General features: G+C 42.9%; 1 protein-coding gene across 4 annotated transcripts in view; it reads right to left on the reverse strand.

The window, feature by feature from the left end:
- The window catches only part of NTN1 (netrin 1), a 207,439-nt gene that overhangs the window by 168,772 nt on the left and 19,551 nt on the right, over positions 1-19,116 (reverse strand). The window lies entirely within an intron of this gene.

The following is a 19,116-nucleotide window of genomic DNA, read 5'->3' on the forward strand; positions in this document are numbered from 1 at the left end:
AGCTGTCAGCAGAATAAACGCCGGCAGGGAACCGGCGCTGACTTTACTCTAATTAATTTGGACCCGGGGTCAAGGATGGGAGCAGGCCCGGGAGGGGAGCTCTCCCGAAGGTTCTTGGCATTCTCGGAGTGGGGGCAGAGCTACCGGGATGGTCTGGCCTGCCTGTGAGCTCCGAGGACTTGGATTTCTGAATTCAAATGCCAAGCCAGGCCTGGCACCGGCCAGGTTGAGCCCTCCTTTGTGTCTGAAAACCCTTTTTGTTTGAAGTTGGTGTAACTTTAAGCGGCCTGCCAAGGAGAGCCTGTGAGAAAGCTCCCCAGGCCAGACTCCTTTCCCATCTCAACCTCATTGAACCCCTGCCTTCTCCCGTGATGCAACTTTTCTCGGCTGCCCGGCCCAAGTGCTTAGACGGCTCCCCGCCAGGCCAAACACCCCAGACCAGAGGGACCATCCGCTGATCCTCTGACTCCAAGGCCCGAGAGGGACCTGAGGCTGATTGAGTGGGAGAATAACTCTGAACCTCGGGGGAGGGCTGGCATTTCCTGAGCAGCTGATACAAGCAGGGGGCTGTACTTAGTATCTTGCTAACATCCTTTCACTGAACTTTCCAACAATTCCAGGGCACAGAGGTGGATGAATCCCACTTCTCAGATGACAGGCTGAAGCTGAGAGGCTCAGGAACTAGATGGAGAGGGTGTTCAGTTCAGGCCTGTCTGATTCCCAAAGCCAGAAATCTTCCTGCTACACCACTGGCTTTCAAACTGGGAATCGTGACACTCTAGGATGGCGGTTTCTTATTAATTTCATCGTTCAGACAGTAAAAGATCTGTCTACAATGCAGGAGACTGGAGTTCAATCCCTGGGTTGGGAAGATCCCCTGGAGAAGGGAATGGCTACCCACTCCAGTATTCTTGCCTGGAAAATCCCATGGACAGAGGAGCCTGGCAGGCTACAATTTGAAATAATTTCAGACTTAACAAAAAAGTTGTGAAACAGTGCAAAGAAGTCCTGTGTCCCCTTCACCCAGTTTGCCCAAATGTTAATGTCTTCTACCCATCCCATAATGATCAAAACCAGGAAACTGAAATCTTATCTAAAAACATTATTCAAACTTTACCAACTGTCCCACTAATGCCCCTTTCTGGTCTAGGATGGATCTGACCCAGCATCTGATATTGCAGGTAAGCCTCTTGTCTTCTTTTCCTCCTCCACGCTGTGACAGTCCCCCAGTCTTAATAACTCTGATACTCTTTTTTTTGGGGGGGGGGTGGCTGCATCAAGTCTTAATTGGTTCATGGCATATGACGTCTTAGTTTCTAGAACTTACCCCCAAGAGATGTGACTTCATTAAGCTAGGAAAATGCTCAGAAACACACGTTTTAATAAACATTTCCTTCCCCACACAATTTTTTAAATTAAAATATCATTCCCATACTATAGAGTTTATCTTTTGTAAGTGTACAATTCCATGATTTTTAGTACAATCACAAAGTTATACATCATCACTAATTCTAGAACATTTTCATCACCCCAACAAGAACCCCATAATTTAACAGGCCCTCCCCACTCAGCCCCCCTTCAATCTCTGGTAACCATAAATTTGCTTCCTAGATGGATCTGCTTATTCTGGATATTTCATGTAAGCAGAATCATACAGTATGTGGCCTTCTATGACTGGCTTTCAACTATCATGAAGATTTTTTTTTTATTAAGTTTTTAAGGTCTACCCATGTATGAGCATATACAGTACTCTATTCCTTTATATGACTGAATAATATTCTATTATTAGGATGAGATGGTTGGATAGCATCACCGACTCAATTGACATGAGTTTAAGCAAGCTCAGGGAGCTGGTGAAGTACAGGGAAGCCTGGTGTGCTGCAGTTCACGGGGTTGCAATGAGTCGGACATGACTGAGTGACTGAACAACATACTCTATTCTGTGGATATGTCAAACTTTATCCATTCATCTGTTGAAGGATATTTGGTTTGTTTCCACTTTCTGACTATTACGAATAATGCCATTATGAACATTTGTGTTCAGTGTTTTATGTGGATATGTATTTTTATTTCTATTGAGTATATACCTAAGAGTAGAATTGCTGGATCATATGGTAACTCTATAGGCTTCCCAGGTGGCTCAGTAGTAAAGAATCCACCTGCAATGTAGGAGACCAAGGTTCAATCCCTGGATTGGGACAATCCCCTGGAGAAGGGAATGGCTATCAACTCCAGTATTCTTGCCTGGAGGATTGCATGGACAGAGGAGCTTTGCAGGCTCCTCTATGGGGTCTATGGGGTCGCAAGGAGCCGGACACGACTGAGCAACTAACTATACTATGCGTGGTAACTCTACATTTAGCATTTTCAGGAACTATTTTCTAAAGCAGTTACATCACTTTATGTTCCCACAAACAGGGTACCCACGAACGTTCCAATTTTTCCACATTCTTTTCAACACTTGTTATTATTTTATTGATTGTAGCCAATCCACCTGCAATGCAGGAAACCCCAGTTCAATTCCTAGATCAGGAAAATCTGCTGGAGAAGGGATAGGCTATTTATTCCAGTATTCTTGGGCTTCCCTTGTGGCTCAGCTGGTAAAGAACCCACCTGCAATGTGGGAGACCTAGGTTCGATCCCTGGGTTGGGAAGATCCCCTGGAGAAGGGAAAGGCTACCCACTCCAGTATCCTGGCCTGAAGAATTCCCTGGACTGTATAGTCCATGGGGTCACAAAGAGTCGGACATGACTGAGTGACTTTCACTTTCACTAGCGATCCTAGTAGATGTGAACCGGCACGATTTATATTTCTCCCATGGCTAATGATGCTGACATTTTTTCATGTGCCCGTTGGCCATGTGTATAGCTTCTTTGGAGAAATATCTATTCAAATTCTTGGCCTGTTTTTAAACTTATTTTGTCTTTTTGTTGTTGAGTTGTAAGATTTCTTTATATATTCTGAAACCTTTTCAGGTAGTTGATTTGTAAATATTTTCCCCTATTCTGTGGGTTGTCCTTTCTTTTGCTTGAAAATGTCCTCCAAACCACAAGTTTTCACTTTGATGAAATCCATTGTATCTGATTGTTTCTTTGGTTCCACAGAAGACTATGAAGTAGGTCATCTATTTACAATCTTATGACACACTCTAAGGGGTTGATCAAGATGCTAGAGGTAATATAGAGTTACTTTTTGACCCAGTAATTCCACTCCTAGCAATTCCACTTTTTAAATTTATTAGCATAAAGTTGTTCACAGTATTACCTTATTTTCTGTCTCTGTCAGATCTCTAGTTATAGCTCTTTTTCACTCCTAATGTTATTTATTTGTGCCTTCTCTTTTTTCTCCCCCCTCTACCAGTTTTCCAGATATTTGTTTATTTTACTAATCTTCCCAAACAACCAACTTTTGGCTTTGGTCTTCTCTGTTGAGTATTTGTTTTCTAGTTCATTGACTTCTGCTCTTATTTTTTTTATCTTCTCAGTCCCCATTTTGTTCTGGCTTATTCTGTTCATTTTTTTCCCCTAACTTCTTAAATTAGATACTTAGGTCATTAACGTTCAGCCTTTCTCATGGTTCTGGTATCCTGTGAAAGACATGCCTCTCTTCAGCATCTCCTCTTTCTTCAATGAATTAATCACTTCTTGGCAAGAGAATGAGAGGGCACAGAGGCCAGCATGGAGCTGAGTAACCTGCCTGTTCCTACAAGTAAGTAGCAGCCTATGGGAGTCGAAGGGGGGGTGTCGTATTCCAGAGCCAAACTCAGCCGTCAGGGTCATATTTCATTACAGGAGGTGGCACCCCATGTCAGGGAGTTCTTGTGGCCTCACCAGCTTGTCCTTGCAGACTGACTTCTATTTCAGCACATCTCCTTTGCCAGGCCAAGAGGCAATGAGGCAGATGCTCCTGTAAAGACAGGAATGAGCCAAAGCAATAAACCCAACCCCAGCTGTCGGCTCAAACTGCTCCAATCTCAAGTAGGAATCATCCTGTCCTATTCTTTGCTTCTAATCCTTACTCCCAGTTAATTCCCATCCTGGAACCACTTGGGAGGGAACCCCAAAACCATCCTCATGGAATGGGAACACTGGAAGGGACCAGGAAGCATCTGCCAACTCCCTCTTTTCACCATGGAGACCAAGGTCCTGGTGACTTCCATTCACATTCATGATATGGTGCAGCTCTTCTGAAATCAGCTGCTGCTGCTGCTGCTGCTGCTAAATCACTTCAGTCATGTCCGACTCTTTGCGACCCTATGGACTGTAGTTTGTCAGGCTCCTCTGTCCATGGGATTATCCAGGCAAGAATCCTGGAGTGGGTTGCCACACACTTTGCCAGGGGATCTTCCTGACCCAGGAATCAAATCCTCGTCTCCTGTGGCTCCTACACTGCAGGCAGACTCTTTACTGCTAGGCCACCAGGGAAGCCCTTTCTGATACCAGCGTAATATAAAATAACCATCTTTGCCCTATTTAATGCAGCCTGCTCTGAACTCTACATTTCAGATACTATTTTGTGACCCCTGCTTTTACTTTGGGTTCAAGCATCATATGGCTTTGCACATCTCTTAATTTTTTTTTTTTTTTTTTTTGCACATCTCTTAATTTTTAAAAGGTTGGAAGACTCGGTCACTTTGTAAACACAAATTAAGAGAGTGATATGTTACAGTCTACTGTTAATACGGTCTTCTTGCTCGTTTTGTAGGCAAAAATAAAACAAAGATACAGAGTATCTGAAAAATATAATTAGTAAAATTGATTTTGATAAATACATTGAACTCTGTACCCTGAAAACAAGAGCTCTCTTTCGGTTCCCATGGACTAGCAACAGAAGTGACCTTATATACACACATGAGATTATTTAAAAAACAAAACAAAAATGTATTCGTTGCAATGAAATGGAATTGTACACTAATAACAAAATATATACTTTGAAGAGTTAATACCCTAGAAATGAAAACCCAATTCATAAATAACTCCAGAAACGAAAAGAATATCAAAACTACAAGACAGTCATTGGAAAAACAGTGACAATGAGAGCAGTACAAATCAAAACTAAGGGCAAGTGGTCAAAGCTACTCTAGAAAGGAAAAATCTTTGCCTTAAATAGCTGTACTGCTAAATATGAACAAGGGGAAAAAATGATATTAGTTGAACAGAGCATTCAACTAGAAATGTTAGTAGGACCACAAAGGCCTAAATAAGAAATTAATAAAAATAAAGCAAATTATAAAATTAGAAAGAATTTTAAAACATCAAAAAATAAGTGGCAGGGCTTCGCTGGTGATCCAGTGGTAAAGAATTCGCCTGCTAGTGCAGGGGACATGGATTTGATTCCTGGTCCAGGAAGATCCCACATGCCACGGAGCAACTAAGCCCGTGGGCCGCAACTATTGAGGCTGTGCTCTAGAGCCGGGAACCGCAACTACTCAAGCCCCTTAGCCGTAGAGCCCACGCTCCTCAACAAAAGCAGCCACTGCTAAGTCCACACGCTGCAACTAGAGAGTAGCCCCCGCTCACCACAACTGGAGAAAAAAGCCCTCACAGCAACAAAGACCCAGAGCAGCCAAAAAATAAATAAGTAAAATTAAAAAATAAATAAGTGGCAGACTAAAACAGTATGTAAGAGCTCTGACTCTAAGAACAGAGAGATCCTGTTTGAGTTACACCTCTGGGCTTTGTAGCTGTGTCTCAGGCAAGTTACATGTCTGAACTTCTCAACCACCTGTAAATGTGGATAACAGTACTCAACTCACAGAGTTGTTCAGATTCTGAAAAGCAGACAGTACATACAAAATACTTAGCACAGGGCCTGGCACACACTGACTGTTCAACAGATATTATCAGGTGTTATTATCATCACTTTCAAAAATGTCAAACAAACAAACTGAGGCAAAAAGAGAGTGAGAATATTCACTATCAGAAATTAGAAGAGTGATACAGCCATATTTGAAAGTTAAAAAAAAAAAATTCTTAGTGATTGGGAATGGGAAGTGATTACTATACACAACTATGCTTAAAAAATGAAAATCTGGGTAAATCATTATTTTCTTGGAAAATAAATTACCAAATTTGACTCAGAAAGCAGTTGAAAAATTCCTAAATAAACATATAAGCATGGAAGAAATTGAAATGGTTATCAAATAACTTTTCCCAAAATGGCACGGGGCCCAGATGGGCTAATTCTAGCAAATCTTCAAGGAAAAGTTCTTTCTCATGCTACTTAAATTATTCCAGAGCATAGAAAAGAACAGAAACTTCTCACTTCATTTTATAAGGTTAGAACAGCCCTGATACAAAAGACAATAAAAAGAGAAAAAAGTTCAGATAAATTACACGTTTGAACAGATACAAAAAAGAAAATCAAACATGAAACATCACTAAAGAATAATACAACCAAATAAACTTTATTCCAAGAACACTAGAATGGCTCCCATTTAGAAAATCACAAAACCACAATAAGATACTATCTCAGCATCACCAGAACGACTATTATTGAAAAGAAAGAATAGAAATATTGATGAGGATGTGGAGACACTGGAATGTTCATACATTACAGGTAAGACTTTAAAATGGAACAGCTGCTTTGGTAAACAGTCTGGCAGCTCCTCAAAAAGTTAAATATGAAGTTACCATATGACCCAGCATTTCCACTCCGAGGTACATACCCAAGGGAAATGAAAACACACAGCCATACAAAAACCTGTATATCAGTGTTCATGGGAGCATTACTCCTAGCTGCCAAAAGGTAGAAACAATCCAAATGTCCACTAGTTTAAGAATGAATAAATAAAATGTGACATATCTAGACAATGAAATACTATTCAGCCATAAAAAGGAATGAAGTACTGACACATGCTATAACATGGATGAACCATGAAAACATTATGCTAATTATGCTCATTATTTAGCATTAAACATTATGCTAAACATTGAAGTCAGTAACAAAAGGTCCCAGGTTATACGATCCTATTTATATAAAATGTACAGAAAAGAAAAAATGTACAGAACAAACAAGTCCATAGAGATCAAAAATAAATTAATGTTTTCCTGGGGTTGGGACAGAAACACAAGAGAAAAGGACTGGGAAGTGACTGCTGTGGGTAAAAGGTTTCTTCTGGTGATGATGAAACTGATCTTTAATGATGGCTGCACCACTCTAGGGCTTTCCTGGTGGCTCCGCAGTAAAAAATCTGCCTGCAATGCAGGGGCCACAGGATAGATCCCAGGGTCAGGTAGATTACCTGGATGAGGACATGGCAACTCACTCCAGTATCCTTGCCTGGAGAATCCCATGAACAGAGAAGCCTTGCAGGCTACAGTCCATGCGGTCACAAAGAGCCAGATACCCCTGAAGTGACTTAGTATGCATGCATGCATCACTCTATAAACATACTAAAATCCATTGAGTTGTATGCTTTAAATGGGTGAGGCATATAGTACGAGAATTATATCTCAGTGAAGCTATTAAAATTTTATCAAACCAATTAATATAATTCATTATTTAATATGCTTAAGCAGAAATATTATATGATCACTTCAGTTGATATCTAAAGGATTAACATTCTAAAGGAACCACATATTCTTTCTTTTTTTTTTTTTTTTGGAACCACATATTCTTAATTTAAAACAACAGCAAAAAGGAGCAAACTTCTGGTAAGCCAGGAACCAAGGTCATTCCTTTGAGCACAATAAAAAAGATCTATCTGAAACTAGGAACAAATGACATACTTAATAATAAAACTCTAGAAACATTCTCACTCAAATCAAGATCAACATAAAGGTGTCTTACCATTATTCTATACCGTCGCTTTCCAGTTCTATTCAATGCAGTAAAGCAAGAAAAATAAAAGTCCAAACACTGGAGAAGAAGAGCTAAAATATTCGTGATTTGTGGGTTCTAATTGAATAGAGAAGAGAATTAACTGAAACACTATGAGAATTAATTTTAAAAGAGTTCAGTAAAAATGCAGGTTGCAAAGTACTAATATAAAAATCAATGACTTTCCTATCTGTCAGCAGTGTCCAGTTAGAAAATACAGTAAGGGTTTCCCTGCTGGTCCAGCAGTTAAGAACCTGCCTTGCCTTGCGATGCAGGGGACACTGGTTCCACCCCTAGTCTGGGAAGATCTCACATGGGACAAAGATCTCACAGGATAGACTGAGCCTGCTCTCTGGAGCCCAGGAGCTGCAGCTACTGAGCCCACATAGCAACTACCGAGCCCGAGCACCCTAGAGCCCATATTCCATTCCAAAGAGGAAATGCCAATGGCCAACAGGTACATGAAAAGATGCTCAACAACCTTAATCATCAGGGAAATGCCAATCAAAACCCCAACGGGATACCCCTCATATCCGTCAAAATAGTTACTATCAAAATAACATAAATAACAAATGTTGGTGAGGATGTGGCAAAAAGGGAATGCCAGTGCACTGTTGGTGGGAATGTACATTGGGTCTGTCACTTATGGAGGTGTCTCAAATAACTAAAGACAGCTACCCTATGATCCCAACAATTCTATTCCCAGGGATATAGCCCCCAAAATGAAAACACGAATTCAGAAAGGTACAGGTACCCCACTGTTCACAACAGCATTATTGACAAATGCCCAGATATGGAAGCAAACTAAGTGTTCATAAGCAGAAGAATGAATAAAGAAGATACACACACATACTAATATATACACACACAATGAAATATTACTCAGTCACAGAAAAGAGTGAAACTGCCACCCGCAGCAACATGGATGGACTTGGAAGGCATTATGCTAAAGTGAAATAAGCCAGATAGAAAAAGACAAATACTGTATGAAATATCACTTATATGTGGAACCTAAAAAAATACAACCAACTGGTGAACACAACAACAACAAAAGCAGACTCAGAGATACAGAGAACAAACTAGTGGTTACCAGTGGGGGCAGAAGGAGGGACAATATAGGGGTGAGGGATTAAGAGGCACAAGCGATTAGGTATAAAATAAGCTACAAGGATATATTACACAACATGGGGAATTGAGCCAATATTTTATAATAACTATAAATAGACTATACCCTTTAAAAATTGTGAATCACTATACTATACACCTGTAACTTATATAATATTATACAACAACTATGCTTCAATTAAAAACTTTGTTACAAAAGAAAGTTCAAGTCTAGAAGCAGCACTCCACCTCAGGGTCTCTTTTCTATGAGCCTCCTCTAAGCCCCCTCCTCGGAGTTGTGCCCCCTCACTTCCTACCCTACTCCATATACCAGGGAGGTCTGCAGCAGAGTCCCCAGGACCTGCAGGCATTGAAAGCCCAGAGAACTTCAATACCATGCCCAAGGTCACGCTGTGAGCCTGGACCCAGGACTTCAACCCAGGCAGTCTGAAGCTGGAGACGGGTTCTCTCAACCATAACCCCTAACCCACATCTTGGTATTTCAGACACTATTACACAGAACCCTGTGCTCTCTGATCTTGATTTTAAAACTGAAGTGTTTCTATATAGTTGGAATATCAGAACTTGCTTTTCACTGAGGGTTGAATTCTTCTGCAGACACCTTCGGTTCAAAACAACGAACAGGGACTTCTGTGACAGGGAGTCACGTGGTTAACTCTGCACTTCCAATGCAGGAGGTGTGGGTTCCATCCCTAGTCTGGGAACTAAGATCCTACATGCCGCAGAGCATGCCCAAAAAAATATAAGAAGAAAAATCAAACAACAAATAGGTCTCTGATCTTGGTTCCGACAACACACTGGGGTGAAGAACACAGAGGACATCCAGTCCCGGTCTTCCCTGGCGAGTCTGAGCAGCACTGACAGATGATCCGCCCCTAAACATGGCTTAAGTTTCTGTGGATTGGAGTGAGAAGCAGTTTCCTTCCTTGTGGCAGCTGGGTGGGCCGAGTACTTTCTCACCATGAGTTCTCCCCGGGTCTGAGCCGAGGAGTGAGACAGGGCTGGGTCTGGGAAGAAAGACTTGGCTGCGATGAACCTGCCCACCTCTGAGGTCTGGCTGCGGGAAGAGGAAACGCGTTGGCCGCACCACTCGGAGCAGGGGAGCCGCTGTCCAACAGCTCTGCCCTGGGGCGCCCGACCCAAAGGTACTTTCATGCTTTGGAGGCCAAGCTCTATATCTGTAAACACAATGTGTTTCCTTTTTCATGCTGGGGTTGAAACTGTTATTGTTCGGCACTTTTTCTGCTTCGGCCCAAATGCAAGCAGAGCGCTTGCCCTGGGCAGAGTCCTGTCTCCCCGTGTCACGCAGACCTAGTTTGGGGTCCTGGGCCTGACCGCGGGTGGGAAGAGCCCCAGGCCCCCAACCCAGGTTGGGGCGTAATTTCTTTCACGTTTCGGGGTAGTTCTAGAGTTTTCTCAGTCCAGGGGACGTTGCGTGGGAACTTCAGGGCTGACTCTCCTGGGGAGGCCACTCTTCTCAGGGCCCCACGATCTCTCAAACTGTTGGGGTAGGAAGAAACTAAAATGCCACGACAGAGCAGATGCAGGAGGAAAATGTGAAGTGGACCACAGTGCCGTTCCTGCCTAGTACAGGAGCCAAACCCAAAACTCACTTTCTCTCAAGACCTACAGCATCTTCCCTGTGTCCCAGGCACTGAGGAAAGCTCCTCACTTGGGGGCCCACCCTGGTGTATGGTTCAGTACAAGTGCTCACCACTCACACGCACACCCTCCTGAAAAAGACCACTTCCCACCTACATGGAGGGCACCATTTCCCCCTTCTTCACATCCCCAGACCCAACAGAGCCACCTGACCACTGACTGCTCCAGAAATGTCCACTTAAGGCTACTTATTCTTCTTTTTTTTAAAAAAATACTTATTTGACTGCACCAGGTCTTAGTTGCAGAACGGGGCATCTTTTTGTTTTTTAGTTGTAGCACACGGGATCTAGTTCCCCGATCAGGTATTGAACCCTGGTCCCCTGCACTGGGAGCACAGATTCCTAGCCACTGGACCATCAAGGAAGTCCCCTACAGGCTACTTCTTTGTCTGCAGGCTGGGGGAGCAGGGAGAAGGTCTTCTGGGACCAAAACTGTCTTACAGTTTTCATCTCCTAGGCTAATTCTGACTAAACGGTAATGGCCGCCTAGGATATTATACCGAAGTGTGTGTTAGTTGCTCAGTCATGTCCAACTCTTTGCAACCCCATGGACAGTAGCCCACCAGGCTCCTCTGTCCATGGAATTCTCCAGGCAGGGATACTGGAATGGATAGCCATTCCCTTCTTCAGGGAATCTTCCCAACTGAGGGATCAAACTTGGGTCTCTGACATTGTAGGCATAATTCTTTACCATCTGAGCCATCAGGGAAACCAAGGGTCTAATACCCTAAGACCATTTCTGGACTTAGAAAAATGAGCGCTGTGACTGATTAGTGATGTCTGCCGTGGTTTCAGAATTTGGAAGAGAGGCATTGCTAAGTACTCACCACAGCCACTCCAAACAGGAAGAGATGAAATCAGAAGTCCCAAAAAACGTAATGAGACAGCAGAAAGTGTCCATCCCTTTGGGACAGTCCATCCATGGAATATAATGTAACATACAGGCGTTCAGGAAACTAAAAGAGGTCTACCTCATTTTATTGTTACCTTCATCCTAAAGGAGATCAGTCCTGGGCGTTCATTGGAAGGACTGATGCTGAAGCTGAAACTCCAGTACTTTGGCCACCTCATGCGAAGAGTTGACTCACTGGAAAAGACCCTGATGCTGGGAGGGATTGGGGGCAGGAGGAGAAGGGGACGACAGAAGATGAGATGGCTGGATGGCATCACCGACTCGATGGGCATGAGTTTGAGTAAACTCCAGGAGTTGGTGATGGACAGGGAGGCCTAGCGTGCTGCAATTCATGGGGTCGCAAAGAGTCGGACATGACTGAGCGACTGAACTCAACTGAACTGAAGACTCATTTATTCAAACTCAGCTCCTTCAAAGGTGACTATGGTCCTACAGAGCGTCTAACTTAGGTGTGGAGCCTCTGGAATGTGTGAAAAATTGTACATAATGACTAATACTCTCTATTATCTGGAGGCAGTAAAGGAGGGGGTGAAATCTAGAAAATCTAACAATAGCACGGCCAGGAAGGAGCATGAATGGCTCTCAACTAAAGCTGGGCCCTGCAGAGAGGCTGGTACCTCACACGCCTTATACAGGCTAGTCCCAAACCATCCACAGAGACTGAGTTCTAGAGCCTCCATCCAGGCTGGGTTGGGAGGATTCATTGATTATCAGGTGATATAGTGAACTTTCTGTCCCTCTTAGTGTTACTTTCTGCCTTTCAGGTTCTCACTGAACAAATGTACTTTGACCTCTAAAAAACCACTCATCCTTCCCCCTTTTTTGGCAATACCAGACTGTATGCATTATCTTAAATTCCCCAGCCAGGGATCAAACCCGCAGCCCCTGCATCGGAAGTATGTGTGCATGTGTGTGTATGCCCAGTCGCTTCAGCTGTGTCTAACTCTGCAACCCTACAGGCTGTAACCCACCAGGCTCCTCTGACCATGGGATTCTCCAGGCAAGAATACTGGGGCAGATTGCCATTTCTTCCTCCAGGGGATCTTCCCAACCCAGGGACTGAACTCGTGTCTCTTGCATCTCCTGCACTGACAGGTAGATTCTTTACCACTAGCGCTGCAGTGGAAGTGCAGAGTCTTAACCACTGGACCAGCAGAAAAGTCCCCACTCACCGCTTTAAATAACCCAGAGGCCTGGCATACCGACTGAGAAATCTTTCTTCTGTATCGTCTTTATATGCAAAAAAGCACTGCAAGGGGATTACAGTCTCAGCACCAGCTAATACACTGACCCTAACAGCAAAAGGCTCAGGACCTCTAGGAATGACCCCGACAGAGGCAGAGGCAGTGTACACTTCTCCACTCCTTGGCAGCACTCCTGAACCACTGGTACACCTGTCTCCTTGCTGACATAGTCCCTTGTTCCCTGAGGGCTAGTGGATGCATTGGCTAGAAACATCCAACACAAAGCAGACTTGGAGCAGGCGCTTCAATGCTGGATGAGAAAGGCTCAGATGGAAAGCATCTCACATCTCATCCATCCCATGACCACAGTCCCTTCTCTCTGTCAGAGGGCAGAACTGGCACAAAAATAACAACATCAGGGCTGAACACACACCCAGTCACAGACTCCCAGGAGCTGGGGATGGAAAGGAAGTATTATCTCGAGAAGCAAAGAGCTGATCAGCTGATGGGTCTCTGCCTTCTGACCTGGGGGAAACTCACATTATACAATCATAAAACATTACATCATTAAATCATTACATGTTATGTAAATCATATAACATTCCAAGGCAAAGGAAAATCTAATCCCAAGTTTATAATAGGGCTACATTTTCTGGAATACAAATACAGAAATGCAACCTGGAACTCCCTACATGGTGCTATACACATCGAACTGGACTGAGACAACAGACAGACTGGCGGCGAACGGCCCTATGTCCAAGGACTCTCGCGGGCAGTTCCCTTATTCCAGGTGCTGTTCAGAACCATCCCTGGGAGCTGATTACAACAGAACGTGGCTTTTATGTGATCAGCCTTTGAGACAAGTGCCACTGATACCCGCCCGCTCTCTGTGTCTGCAATGGCATCACTGAACAAGCCAAGATGAGCCCTGTCCACACTCAGGTTGGTTTGTGCAAAACCTCCCTGCTGGTGGCCAGGACATCTGGTTTTGAAAGGCTTCCGTTTCTCACGGCAATCTGATTCACTGACATAAAGCACATGTAAAGCACCGAGTACGATGCCTGGCACTTAGTAGGGGTTTTCAGTCTGTCTTCAGCATGCAACCTGACACGCCCCTGGGACAGATACTTTAAACTCCCTGGCCACCTAAACCAAAGCTGCATCTTCCGAGACTGCAGAGACCACAAGGGCTGATGTGTGTCTCTTCAGACCAACAGGCAAAATGCTGTCGGCCACTCTGTAAGTATTAACCTTAAATCTTGAGCATTTCAAAAGCCCCCCCGAGATCTCCGGTCTCCCACTAATGAAAGGCACTGCAGAAACTCAAGGTATGATGATCACTTCTGAAAGGAAGCAAAAAAAAAAAAAAATACTGGCTCACAAAATATCCGCACTACAGCATCAACAGATAAGACCGTTTTATAATCCAGTTCCCTAGAGAGCCATTTATTTTGGTGAAGCCAGTGTGCATAGCAGACACCGTAGAAGCCATCAAGATAACACGAATAACAACCCGGTGGACTTTTGAAGTGTAAACATAAAAGTCTATTAAGAATACAATGTTGGTTTAATCCCAAGACAAAAAATTTACTTAATGAAAAGCACAACTCATCTCCAGAAGGAAATTATCGATACCAGCTGTGAGCAGACAATGAGGGGGTTCCTTCCAGGGAACATCTGAATTGCAACCCACTGCCTTTCCAGTATTTACCCTGGACCTGAAGTCTCAAATACTTTTCCGAGGACCTCATTTTTCTACGGAAAGAGGAGGTCAGAGAGAAGTCTGGGCAGGGGGAAAGGACAGCTTAGCAAATACTTGGAAAGAAACAGACTCTCCCTAGAAGGTGTGTCTTGATTAGGCTCTGTCTCACTTCTCTGGGTCAAGCAGTGAGCAGCCTCTGGGCCCACCTCAGCAGTGACCCTCACTCCAGCTGCCAGGGGCCCAAAGCGATAAACAACAACTCCATGCCACTGACACACGTGCCCTGCATGTACCAGCACCCCGCCAGCGACCAGGATACACCATTAAACTCCCCTCCTTATTTTTAAGACTTTTCTTTTTGATGTGGACCATTTTTAAAGTCTTTATTGAATTTGTTACTGTCTATGTTTACTGTTTATATTGCTTCTGTTTTATGAGTTTTTGGTCTTCTGGCTGCAAGGCATGTAAGGTCTTAGCTTCCTGAGCAGGTATAAAACCTGCACCCCCGGCATTGGAAGGTGAGGTCTTAACCACTGGACCACTAGGGAAGTCCCTAAACTCCCTTCTTTGATAACATTACTTCTTAGCCACGTCCTGTTCTTTTTCCAATATGTTCCAGAGAAGCAACCAGCTACTGCACACTAGGGAGAAAGGAGTAGGCCTGGTTAAAAAAGGAATTTCTGATCATGAGCTCTGTTCCACCACCTCTGAGAGAGATCACGGGCCCTGAAATCAAAACTCAGCCATGAGTGACACTTATGCACGTTGAACACTCACACAAAGGTGTTTAAACATTCTGCAGTTACATTCCTTAAAGCTCCCGGCTCCCATGAGGCCTAAAGGCTAACATCAAAGACAACTTTTTATATACAATTTCATATGCAAGCATTCAAACATGTATGAACATAGTAAATATGATCTATGGCATCATATGACATACTATCACATTATACAACACAACTAGGGAACCACCTCTAATTCCAGCAAGAGGCAACAGGTTGTTCCAACTACTGTCCTCTACATGCAGACCTCGCTTGATTGTACTGTGCCTTACTGAACTTTGGAGACATTGTGTTTCTTACAGGTTGAAGCAAGTCTACGGGCACTCCTCTGGGTCACATTTTGGTAATTCTTAGCAATTTCAAACTTTTTATTATTGCCTGTGTTACAGTAATCCATCATCAGTGATCTTTGATGTTACTACTATTAATATTAACATGACTCATGAAAGGCTCAGAGGATGGTTAGCATTTTTAGCAATGAAGTGTTTCTTTAATTTTATTGAAATATAGTTGATTTATGATGTGTTAATTTCTGCTGTGCAGCAATATGTTTCAGTTATACATATATATATATATAATTTTGCAGATTCTTTTCCATTATGGCTCATCATAAGATATTGAATATAGCTTCCTGAAATGAAGCATTTTTATTAAATTGAGATATGTAGATTGCTAATTTTTTTAAGCCATAATGCTAGTGCACACTTGATAAACTACAGTACAGTGTAAACAAATTTTACAGACACTGGGAAACTGAAAAATTCATGTGACTTGCTTTATCGCAACATCTGCTTGTGGTCTATAAATGAACCTACACTATCTCTCTGAGTTCTGCCTGAACATGAACTGTTCATTCATCCAGCCATCCAGCCATTCATCCATTCTATGGGAAGGCAGCACAGAAGATGCAGTAAAACAAAGGCTAAACGTCAGGCTGGAGACCCAGCTCCACCACCTACTAGCTATATGACTTTGGATAAAGCCTTTACCCTAAGGTTATGGTTTATTACTCTGTGAAATAAGAACAATAATGGGGCCTAGTATTAGCTTAGTTACAAGCCTGATTAAATAACTAAATATGAGTGTTGGGCAAAAAAAAGCCCTCCAGGGTCAGTCATATAAAGATAATAATTATAATAAATGTTGGTGGTGGTGGTTAGTCGCTAAGTCATGCCCAACTCTTTGCAGCTCTATGGACTAGCCTGCCAGGTTCCTCTGTCCATGGGACTTCCCAGATAAGAAAACTGGAGTGGATTGCCAGTTCCTTCTTCAGGGGATCTTCCCAACCCAGGAATTGAACCCGTGTCTCCTGCATTGGCAGGTAGATTCTTTACCGCTGACCCACAGGGAAGCCCATGATAATTACTAGGACTATAAGAATATTCACGTATCTACAGCTATATACCAGACTGAGTGGCAGATCATTTTAGCCTTCTGATTTTGCAAGAGTTTTTATCGGGGCATTAGATTTCTCACAGCAACACCTCCCATATAACCTCCCTCTCCTGCCAGGAATGACGGCAGGCCCAGAGTCATTTACAGCCTGAGGACTCCCTCCCAAAGCCATGTTTAAACAATTACAAGCTTTATGGTGCAGGTAGCCATGACTATAGGAGGCCAGCCCAGCACAATGCTCATCTTGCAGAGACGTCTTTTGTGTGGGTTTTGGGTTTCAGCAGGGCAACGCCAAGCCAAGGTGTGAGTCGCAAAACGAGTTTTCATAAGTTCACCCTGTCACAAGCCAGGCAGGGGTTCATGCTGACATCCCCGCAGTAAGATTAACCAGCATGCTTCATCAGGCACTAAATACTAACACAGCTCCGACGTCAGGGGGACACTGATTAAAACTGATGTCAATAATTTATGGAAACACAATATGGTCTTCAGATGCTCTTTTTTGAAAAAAAGAAAAAAGGAGGGGGGGAAGGTCTAGCAACCCAGGTGGTTTAAAACTATTCATGCATTTTCTCTTGAATGTATACTCCCCCCAATGCATGGATGCTTCTTTACACGATGAATATAAATGCACATGTGTATAAGAGCATGTGAACACTGCTGATACATATGGGCGGAAGAAAGTATTCAGTTATTCCACGGAGAGCTGTCGAGGCCGTAACATTATACACAGTCTTGTCTTTCATATTGTTTTCGGTTTTCTTTTCCAGAAGAAATCCAAAATTGCTTTTAAAATAAAATTGGACCTTATAAAAACTCACGTTTACTTCATAGAGAACTCAACCTTGAAACAACCCTGAAAAGAAAGCTGGACCAAAGAAAAACCTATAGGATATAATATTTTCTTGGCCCTATATAGAACTATTTAGAAAAATAATAATACCGATGTTTTCTTAAAGTTTTAGGATGAGGGTGTGGTGAGACAGTTAACTGAGGGAACCACGTCAGTTTATTATGTCATGTCTCATTATTTTAGAAAGGCAAAGACAGACAGTGATAACGTTTCTTTTTTTATCAAAACATTTTTAGAGTAGAAAATATACTTCTTTGCCTTAGCTGTAAATAATCTGGGTAGCCTGACTTTCTATGTCAACAGTGTGAAATTCACAAGATAGGATTATGTTGGGGGGGTGGATCTGAGCCGCTGATAGTACAAAAGTTAGCATTTGAAGGATTTATTAATGCCTTTCCTAGTACAGTGCCCTGTAGTGTCTCAGAACACCTGTCAAATACTAATTCATTCACGCATCTCCACTTCAGGGCCTTTTCATAAAAAGCTCGACCTTTAATTGTAAATCACTTCTAAATTGTCTTTGCTGGCTTTCTCTTTTGCGAAATGATGGAAAAATCACTAAGACTTCAATTAAGACTTTATGGGAACTTCAACCTGACATTCCCGAGGCTATATCTACAAGGTATCAGAACATCTATTCAAAAAGGAAACTATAAATAACTTTAACATCATTGAATTGGCTTGACTTTTATGAGATGACTGAATAATTGGCAAGATTTAAAGATACTTTAACTACTGAGAATTAAAATAACTTCGGTGAAACCCAGAAAATATTGTCAGCCGATTATTTGTCATGTAGATTATGTACTTATTAGGCCTAATTAAACTTTTGAACAAAAAGGCTTACTAATTACGTTAGTTAATATGTTGATTGCTCAATTTGGCTTAAAAAAAACAACCCCCAATCAATCCAATTTGTGCACAGAGTTAGTGCTTTGGTCAAAAGACAAAATCCTCAACTATGGAGATTATTTCAAGCGCATGGCCATTGTTAAAACAATTGCGGGTTACTTCTCTATATACAAAGTGACGGAGAGCTGGAGATGGGTGGTATCGGAACAATACCACCACGGCTAAGAGGAATCTTCAAGCCAGGAAAACGTTACCATCATAGCCAGCTTATGTGCCTCCATGTATTCACTTGCGTGTTTTCCAATCAGACCCTGCTGGTGACGATGAGACGTTATCTTTCATATGCACATACAAGCTAACACAGATAGCCAAACCCTGGGAGGCCTTTTAAATATCAATAAAGGGTTTTCACTCACAAAAGGAAGAAAAGAAAAGAGGAAAGGCGAGAAGAAAGAGAAGAGATGGGAAAAACCAACATTTCTGAAGGAATGGAGCAGATCAAAGGCGTTCTATTCTCAAAGACGACTAAGTCGGGGAGTAACCACTGTCTCGCCACCAGAATCCTGAAAAGTCTCTTCCGACCGGCCAGCAGTGGCGTCCCTTACAGGAGGGGGAAGGACAATGAGATCTGCAGAAGTGGACCCTTGGATAGAGTGCAAAAATGGAGATCGGGCCATGCAACAGGAGAACCGCCCTCTGCAGATCAGGACGCCCGCGTGGGCCTCAGAGCCGACCAGGCTTCTCCAAAACATGTTTTCCATTCCGAGAAAGTCTGCATCCACAAGTCATGAGGCACAAACTATTCGACAACAACATGACACAATTAA

This window comes from Muntiacus reevesi, chromosome 18, assembly GCF_963930625.1.
Source record: "Muntiacus reevesi chromosome 18, mMunRee1.1, whole genome shotgun sequence".
Classification (NCBI taxonomy): Eukaryota; Metazoa; Chordata; class Mammalia; order Artiodactyla; family Cervidae; genus Muntiacus; species Muntiacus reevesi.